The following is a 9,580-nucleotide window of genomic DNA, read 5'->3' as shown; positions in this document are numbered from 1 at the left end:
TTGTCTCTAGAGACATGAATAGTTCAGACGACGATGCACACATCATCCCTGAAAGAAACTTGGAACAAGAGAACCTTCATAAAGGCTCATTGAAACCGCGCAGAGCCTGAAGAAGCAGAAGCAAAGGCTTAAGACCGCGCAGAATACGCTCAACAGCAGATGGAATAAAGTGCTTGACACGGAAGAAAAGTACGGCGGTAATCGCCACACAAAAAGCTATCCAAAGCGCAAGCTTTTGCCTGAATTCGACGATGAGGCCTTAGAGCCCACTCAGCCAGAAAATAAAATGGCCGATCAACTGGGCCGGCCACCCCGTGGTCGCGACAGGGCGGCTAACGACGACGTACACAAGTCAGCACACGACCTACGTGAGGACCTACACAAAAAAGCCGGATTGACCAGGTCCATTTACTGACCTAGGAAGCGCGTTCCGGCATAGAATCATCACCGCCCAAATGACTATACTGACAGGATAATAGTTCGGAATCAAAACCGAACAATACAACCATCAGACACACCCAAATACAGGGGTGCCGCGCACCCCCTATGCTTCACCGACGAGGTACTGGACCATGAATTCCCAGAAGGATTCAAACCTGTGAACATAGAGTCATACGACGGAACAACAGACCCTGGGGTCTGGATTGAGGACTTTATCCTTCACATCCACATGGCTTGTGGAGATGATCTCCACGCCATCAAATACTTGCCCTTAAAGTTGAAAGGACCAGCTAGGCACTGGTTGAAAAGCCTCCCTGAAAATTCAATTGGAAGTTGGGAAGAGCTCGAGGACACTTTCAAGGCTAATTTTCAAGGGGCCTATGTCTGACCTCCGGATGCAGATGATTTAAGTCACATAATTCAGCAACCTGGAGAGTCAGCCCGAAAGCTTTGAAACAGATTCCTCACTAAGAAGAATCAAATTGTCGATTGCCCGGACGCCGAAGCCTTAGCGTCTTTCAAACATAGTATCCGGGACGAATGGCTTGCCAGACACCTCGGCCAGGAAAAACCAAGGACAATGGTAGCCCTAACAAGCCTTATGACCCGCTTTTGCACGGGCGAGGATAGTTGGCTGGCCCGCAGCGGCACCAGCGACCCAAGCACATCCGAAGTTAGGGATGGCAATGGAAAACCACGACACAATAAAAGCAAGCGTCAAAGCAACAAAGACAGCCTAGACAACACGGCGGTAAACACCGGATTCAGGGGCTCTCGACCCGGTCAATGGAAAAAGCCATTCAAAGGCAGCAGAGATGGATCATCCAGCCTAAAAAAAGATTCTATACAGATTATTTCAGATTCACGGCACCTCCGATAAACCTGCAAATCACACCAACAGAGAATGCTGGGTCTTTAAGTAGGCCGGCAAGCTAAACACCAAACACAAGGGAAGGGAGACACCAAGTGAAGACGAGGATGAGCCTCACCAACAAAACACTGGGGGACAGAAAAAAATCCCACCAGAAGTCAAAACAGTGAACATGATTCACGTAACGAAGAGGAGGAGCACATGCGCGCTCCGAGACGTATGCACCTTAGAGCCCGTTACCCCCAAGTTCAAACCTTGGTCGGCCTGCCCAATCACTTTTGATCGTAGGGATCACCCGAGTAGTATTCGACACGCAGCATCGGCTGCCTTGGTACTAGACCCAATAATTGACGGATACCATCTCACCTGAGTCCTTATGGACGGCAGTAGTAGTCTTAATTTGATATATCAAGACACAGTCCGCAAAATGGGGATAGACCCAACAAGAATCAGCCAAAGCAATACTACCTTTAAAGGAGTAGTAACAGGCCCAGAGGCCCGCTGCACGGGCTCTATAGTACTAGAGGTTGTATTCGGTTTTCCCAACAACTTCCGAAGCGAAGAATTAACCTTCGACATCGCTCCATTCCGAAGCGGCTATCAAGCACTACTCGGAAGAACAGCCTTCGCTCGTTTCAATGCAATACCACAGTACGCTTATCTTAAGCTTAAGATGCCCGGTCCTTGTGGCATCATCACAGTTAGCGGACACTCAGAGCATTCCTTACATGTGGAGGAGTGTACGGCGGCCTTTGTAGCCGAACACTGAACGACCCCTCCAACCAGAATAAAGGATCGGTCGTCAAGACCGCGGACACGGCTAGACGAGTCCGGTGCACCCCTCACTGTAACAGTTCAGATAAACCCGAGATTGGGTCAATGGATATACCCCCATAGGTGGAGCTAGGGGCTACCCGCATGTAAAAAAGACTATAGTTCGGTTTTACCTTACTTAGATTGAATTTCAATGGTCTATTAATAATAACCAATTTTCCGCACGTAGGCTTTCACCTGGGTTTTTTCTCTCTTGCAGATGACAATCGTGCTACACCCTTCCAGGACACGGCAAAACAGAGACACAGGCGCAGACGTGTAGCAGGGCCCTGCTTAAAGGTTTCTTTTTAGATTAAGACCCTATGTAAACCTTTCTCACTGTCTCTTGTTGCTTTACGCCCTCTGGATACTTAACACACCAAGAGGGATGCTGATGTTATTGGCATTTTTGCCACGTCAGACTGATGCACGTACCTGGAAATTCAGGGTTCATTATCAAGGGCTTTGCTCAGCCCGATATATGTTGTAAAGTCCGAATACCTTAGGGAGTGTTCGGCATCGCGAGTTTGGCTTTATATGCATCAGCTCCGAATCATGTGTTTGGTCAAATGTTGGGTTTGCCCGGCTCCCGTGTTTTGCTACCTTACGTTCCGCTCTATCGGCTAAGGTGGCACCGGGAGAACTACTACGATTGTGCTCTGGTTCATCTGGGTGAGCACCTCAGTAGAGAAAGTCGAAAACTTACTGTCATGATAAAGCGCGAGACTGGTCAACCACTCGATGACTCAGCGGAATCTTCGCGATTCCTCCGCATTAACGAAGGACCGGTTTCCCGGTCATGTGTGTACGCGCAACGTATTCGGATAAGCGCGGAAGTACCAGGGGCTATATAGTAGCCCCACTGTCAAACTCCTATGGCTAAGTGAAAGTGTTAAAGCAATATAGTCCGATTGCCTTGTTCACCACGCTATCACCTCCTTCATGGACCAAGACGTTGGATCAAGTGTGAATACATGCTTTTCCGAACACCCCTGCATTATGTGCGTGGGGGCTAAAGCCGACGATTGCAAACTTTCAGGTGATATACATACATAAAACGGCCGCACAGGAGGCATCATAATACTTTCAGGCAACAGTATAAACATAGCATTTATAGTCCAAATAGCATTGTTTTTACAATTGGGATACATGTCACTCGAACATAATATTCTTCGAGCACTGAGCCTCTATTAAACGAGCGCCTTCTAGGACTTCTCCAAAATAGTGCTCGGCCGAGACCTGGCATACGTCCGGACCCCGGTTTGCAATAGCGGTGGCATCCATCTCTGCCCAGTATGTCTTAACACGGGCAAGAGCCATCCGCGCACCCTCTATGCACGCCGACCTCTTTACGGCATCGATATGCTGCACAGCACCAAGGAATCGTTGCACTAAACCAAAATAACTATTCGGCTTTGGTCCTTCCGGCCAAAGATATCCACGACAGACCTCATGGCAAGCCCGGACAACCTATGGAGCTCAGCCCACTCAGCCATTTGCTCATTTAATAGCAGCGGACGCATCGGAGCACTGAACTGTGACCAGAACAACTTCTCTACTTCTTGATCTTCTTGATCTTTGAAAATGCAGTCGCATCAGCAGCACTCATTGCTAAGTCCGCATACACGTCTGCAGCACTCCATAATCGATCTAGAGGGGCATACTTCGGATCTCCAAACTTCGTCCGCAACAAAAAGGGCTTCCCAGCCATGATATCTCTAGCTTGACGAACCTCCTCCTCTGCCGCTCTGATTTTAGACCGGGTTTCCTCGGCTGCCTCCACGGCTCTCTTCAGGTCAGCCGCTCTCACTTGGCTTTCCTTTTCAAGAAGCTCATATCGGCCGGCGGCATGTTTCAGCTCAACAACCATCTTGGCTATTTCATCTTCTCTCTTGCGATAAGCAGCCTGTTCGGCTTTTAACTCTTTGGCCGCCTTTAGGGCGGCCGCATCACTTCTCCTGGCTTGTTCCTTGGGTCAGGCAAGTTCCCCCCGAAGGGTCTCCATGGCGGCAGCTCCATCTGCAGTCAAAATGTATTATAGATACAAGCATCATGCTCCTCTTAATACTTGCTGACCACCCGAAAATACATACCCTGTGCCTCATCAAGCCTATTGTTCACAAGCGCAATGTCGGCGCCTGCCGCGTCCAATTATTGGCTTAGTCCGGCAAACTCAGCAGTCCAGCAAACCACCGGACCGTCCGCTACCTGCACATGAAAGCAGCGCAATCATTACCTGGGACTATGATCCTCTGTTTGTCGCCTCGGGATAGCAACCAGAGTCTCAAGGGCTACTATCTGTATAGAGCACACCTAGCGTGTGTGGTACCGTCAAAAAAAATTTGTGTACCTCAAAGCCTTTTAGTAGGCTCGTAAAAGCTTCATGCAACCCACTTTTGGTGGATGAGATCCTCTCAACACTACTAGGGAAAACCTTATACACAGAAATTTAGCAGTAGCGTGTGGCAAAAATGGGTGCTAGTGCTAAGTAGCAGTAGCACGCGTGCGAAAACCGCGCTATAGATACAATAGTAGCAGTAGCGCGTGCACATGAAAAAGCACTACGACTAATATTCCCATTGCCAAAACGATAGGCTACGCATATTAGTAGCAGTCTTGAGAGAAGCGCACTACCTCTAGGACAAAAGTAGCAGCGCGTTTCGCGCGGAGAGCGCTACTTCTAATGGAAATAAAATGAAATGAAAAACAAATGGAAAACTAAATGAAAAAGAAAGAAATAGAAAAAGGAGAAAGGAAAAATAAAATGTAGAGCAAAATAAATGAAAAAGCGAAAAAAGGAGAAAGGCGTAGCAGTAGCGTTTGTTCGTAAGAGGCGCTATAGCTAACGTAGCTCCCGCGCGTTTCCTAGACCCCCGTTGTAGAAACAGGAAAAATTACATAGCTATAGCAGTAGCGCGTTTTGTGAAAATCTCTATAGCTAACTTAGCTATAGCGCGTTTCGCGAAAAGTGCTACCGCTAGGTTTGACTTAACCAAAAAAACCGTTTTGCCCCGGCCACCACTTCTCCCCCAAATCCCTCGACCCACCCCGCCGCCGTCTGCCTGATTCGCCGTCGCCCGACTTCGCCGCCGTCCCCTGCCAATGTCGACGCCCCCGGAGCCACCAGAGACATGCGTCGTCGATGCCACCGGAGCCGCCCCCAACGCCACCGGAGCCGCAGTCGACGCCATCGGATCCTCCCTCGCCACAATTGCCTCCCTCGCCGTCACCAAAGACGCCCCTGTCTCCCTCGCCACCACCGGAGCCATCCTCTGTAAGCCCCCACCCCTCCTCTCTCTCTCTAAATTAGTTAGGTTAATTTATTTAGGAAAAGAATTTTTTTAGGAAAAGAATTTAGATAGGGCTTTGACAAAGATGCCCCTGCCTCCCTCGCCGTAGGAAAAAATTGTATATGCTTAACTAGGGCAGTAGGGTTAGGGTTGTAGTGTTTAATTACAAATGTTAGGAAAGTAAGGTAAGGTTTAATTAGATGTTAACTAGGGTGGTAGGATTTAGTTTAGATAAAAAATCAATATAAAAATATAAATTTCTATTAGTGTTGCCAGTCTAGCTAGAAGGTTCTTAATTTTTAGTGAATTTTTATTAGGACAAAAATTTAGGACATAATTTGAGTTCTAGGTTCATAATTTGAGTCTAGGGTTCATCCATCTATATTTGGTTTTTGAATTGAGTTTCAGAGAGCATGAGATTTGTGTAGATTTTCTTGAAGTGTCAAACACTAGGAGATGCAAATTTGAAGTGGTCTTGATATATGAAAAATCCTCAGCTGTGTTTGCTCATTGATCATAATCGACATTGAAGTGGTTCGATTGTGCCCAAGTGGCCTTTTGTTGTTTCCAGGGAATGAAGCCGAGTGGCCTATGTTTTGCCGGAATGTTGATTCATTTCTGTTCCGGCAAAATTCAGGTTCTCGATTTGTCCACTTTTTAGCAAAGGTCATGCTGAAATTTTCCATGAATTTTGGCATGACTTGTGCTACAAACTAGGACATATCGATCGCCGGGGATTTGCCGCACTGGGAAGGAGTCAATGTTCCTGCAAAACAATAGGCCTTTTTTATGTCATTATTCATTTTATTAGGTCTAGAATTAATTTGCTAGATTTAATCGTAGGAAACATGGTTAGCAACGATGAAGGACAGGGTTCTAGTGATTGGGACGACGTCTACCGGGCGGCAGATGAATTTTTTAGCCTTGCCGACACGCAGACCGGTGCTGAGACTGAGACCGGCGCTGAGACTCAGACCGGCATCGAGACCGGCACTGAGACTGAGACCGGTGCTGCCTCAGGAAGCGGAGCCGGTGTAGAACCGAAAGCAAAGAGGCAACGACCTCCTAACAAACTCAGGACTACTAGAATGGTGGTCACGGAGGTGGACGACAGCAATTTTGAGCCAAACGCGCCCGAGGAAGCGCATCGATGCTACGGCAATCAAATAGGCTGCATCGTACAGACAACCGCCACCATCAACGATGAGAAACTATAGAAGATAGAAAATATGAGGAGCTCCCTCCTAAAGAAGTTTCACCAGATATTCTTGTTCCCGGGCCGGAATGAGAAGGAGTATGAAGATCCAGATGAGGACCCGGCAATGAAGAAGATAAACAAACACGCCATGACCAAGTTTAGCGACGCGTTGGCCGCCTGGAAAAATCGAGTGAAAGCAAAGACCATCGACAAGAAGGAACCCTACTCCGAGATTGTAAAGGATAATCCAACAATCACGGAAGATCAGTTTCAAATATTCAAGGAGGCTTGCGAGGCCAAAGCTGCCGAAAAAGTCTCAGTACATGAAGGGGCTTAAAGAGAGGAACATTGGGAGCCACCACCTCGGAAGGCGTGGTTACGGCGGAAAGAGGTCCAAATGGGCCAAGGAGGACGCGGAAGCCGCAAGTCTGGGCATCCCAGACCCCTTGGCGTATTTCACCGTCCTGCAGGAGCGTGACGTCCTCAGGGCCCGGCACCATTGGGACCCAGTGAAGAAGGTTTACGAGACAAAACCGGTCATTATGGAGTTCATGAGACTGCTGGTAATTTTAGTTTCTGATCAATTTGACTGCACACGTTAGTCATATTTGTAAACGATCCTTGTGCCTTTTGCAAAGAGAGCAGCACCGGATTCCGGCCGAAAGCGACTCGCCGTCTGAGGCATTGGCGAGGCCCAAGTGGGACACTCCATTCAACCGGGTGTTGAACATATTGAAAGGACAACCGGTGGATACTCGACCATCGTATGGACGCGTGCACGGTGTCGGAGACGGCGCCACATGGAAGAAGTACTACCGTGAGACCACGGAGGAGAGAAAGGAAAGACGGGGGTTAACTAAAGAAAACATTGACAAGAAGGTTGAGATTGCGGTTGAGAAGAAATCATCTCAGACAGTCGCAACAGCGGTAGCTGCCACAAAACAGGTGGTAGCATATTTGTCTACTTCCTTGGTGACGGGCGTTTTCACTTGGACAACGCAAAATCCAAAAAAATGCAAAGGACTTTCCCCTTGCTGACTTCTTGGGGAGCAGCTCGACTAGCGTTGCACCAGCACCTGCTCCCGCACCGGACGTGCTCGATTGTGCTTCGTCTTTGGCTGAGCTCGACGCCCTCACGGTATCTGTCACACCGTCCCCCTTCAATATAAATGTATAATCTCCCGTTTTCGTTGCCTTTCGGATGTCTCACGTCGCAGACTTTTCTTTGCAGGCCGACGAAACCCCGTGCACCATATTGTACACCATCGGCGACCAGAAGGTGGGTGTGGGGAAGGCGATGATAATGGAGCCAAAGGAACCATTGTTCCACAGCCGGCCGATCCCCCCGAACGTCTTCAAGTTTTCCGTGGTCAGTGTCAAACTGGGCCACGAGAATTTGCCTCCTCCAATACTAGTGGGGGATGACGACGAGACACCGCGGCGACTTGGTGATTGTTGCAATGGGTGGGTCCTATTGTGGCCAAAGAGTCTGCTTCGTCTAGAGGCGGCCGGGAGCACACCCACGAGCACGCAGCCTCAGCAAGGTATGAACATCAACACCCCACCTACCCAATTAGCGTCAGGTGTCGAGTTGGGTGATAGCGGACGGGGTAAGGAGGAGGCTCCATTAGTCGCGCATGACGTTGCCATGGATAAGGATAAGGACGACGATGGCACTGAATAGTATGTCTATACTGGCGCCTCCTCAGGGTTTGAGCGTCATGAGTCGGTGCCTGAATTGCCGTCTCAACGTATTATGGACGACCTTCCGGTAGTAAAGAAGTCTAGGAAGAGAGCGAGGAAAGGAAAAAAAGCTGATTCTATGATCCAGCAGCCTCGGCTTCAGGACCGTATAGATATCCCCGATGCGGATAAATGGCATATCCCTGGTCAACCAATCCTACCTGCAACAGCACTACGGGTCAGATTCGGCGATCTAAGGAGACTTCATGACGATGTGCTGCGGGTAGAGAAAGGCCTCATTGCCTCGCAAGATCCAGGATACCCACTCTCCGTGGTTAACGTTCCGCGGCAAATGTCATACGTCGACAACTTCCCCGCGGATAAGTTCTTCCTCCGATTCGATTACATATTCGACATGTTTCACGTGAAGAAGCTGGAGTTTACATTTGTCCGCCTTTATGCCTTGCACATGAACTACATCATCGGGGTTGAGCAGATATCTCATATCTGTGTCGCTGACCTGTACTACATGCACGAGGGCTTCTTGGGAGTCCGCGCAAAGCACTGTGAATACGCGAGGGATTACATCGTCAATTTCATGCTCGCCAATAAGGACAAGGAGGCGATTCTCGTGCCTTATCATCCCGTGTAAGTCATCCGCGCTACTATCCTTCCTTCGATTTCAATCATTCATTTGCACGGTGGAGGCTAATTAATTTGAGGTGTACTTATTTTGCGCAGCGGCGGGCGCGCCGTCCTTATCATCCTCTACCCCCGATTCTCCCACGCTCTTTACTTGAACTCATCGAAGAACATTCACAAAAAGGATTACACCAACATCAAGGATGTTCTTGAGAGTGCTATGTTTTACTACCAAGCAAGGGGTGGAGAGGTCAGGGACAAGAAGAGAAGGGGTGGCAGGGCCGCGTTCGGCCATAAGACCGACTTCTGCTGCATCCAGCAACCGAACGATTCTCTTAATGATGGATTCTATGTCCTACACCACATGCTGGAGTACAGACGGGATCACCAGAACCTTCACATGTCACCTAGATCTGGCGATGCCCATATTCTGCAATGGGCAAAGGACATAGGAGATATCGAGGATCATCGACTTCGAGCTGAGTTCTATAACATCCAGCGCGAACTTGCCCAAATCATCATGAAGGAGGTCGTCGGAAAAATAGGGATGTTATACGGAGAAGGAGAAATGTCGCGGGAAGACGTCCGAACATGGATAGCCTCTCAGCGTCTCGACATGAAGCCTTTCACTAAGCTCGAGGA

This window comes from Triticum urartu, chromosome 7 (genome assembly GCF_003073215.2).
Source record: "Triticum urartu cultivar G1812 chromosome 7, Tu2.1, whole genome shotgun sequence".
In the NCBI taxonomy this organism is placed as follows: domain Eukaryota; kingdom Viridiplantae; phylum Streptophyta; class Magnoliopsida; order Poales; family Poaceae; genus Triticum; species Triticum urartu.
Note: the sequence above shows the minus strand (reverse complement) of the source record.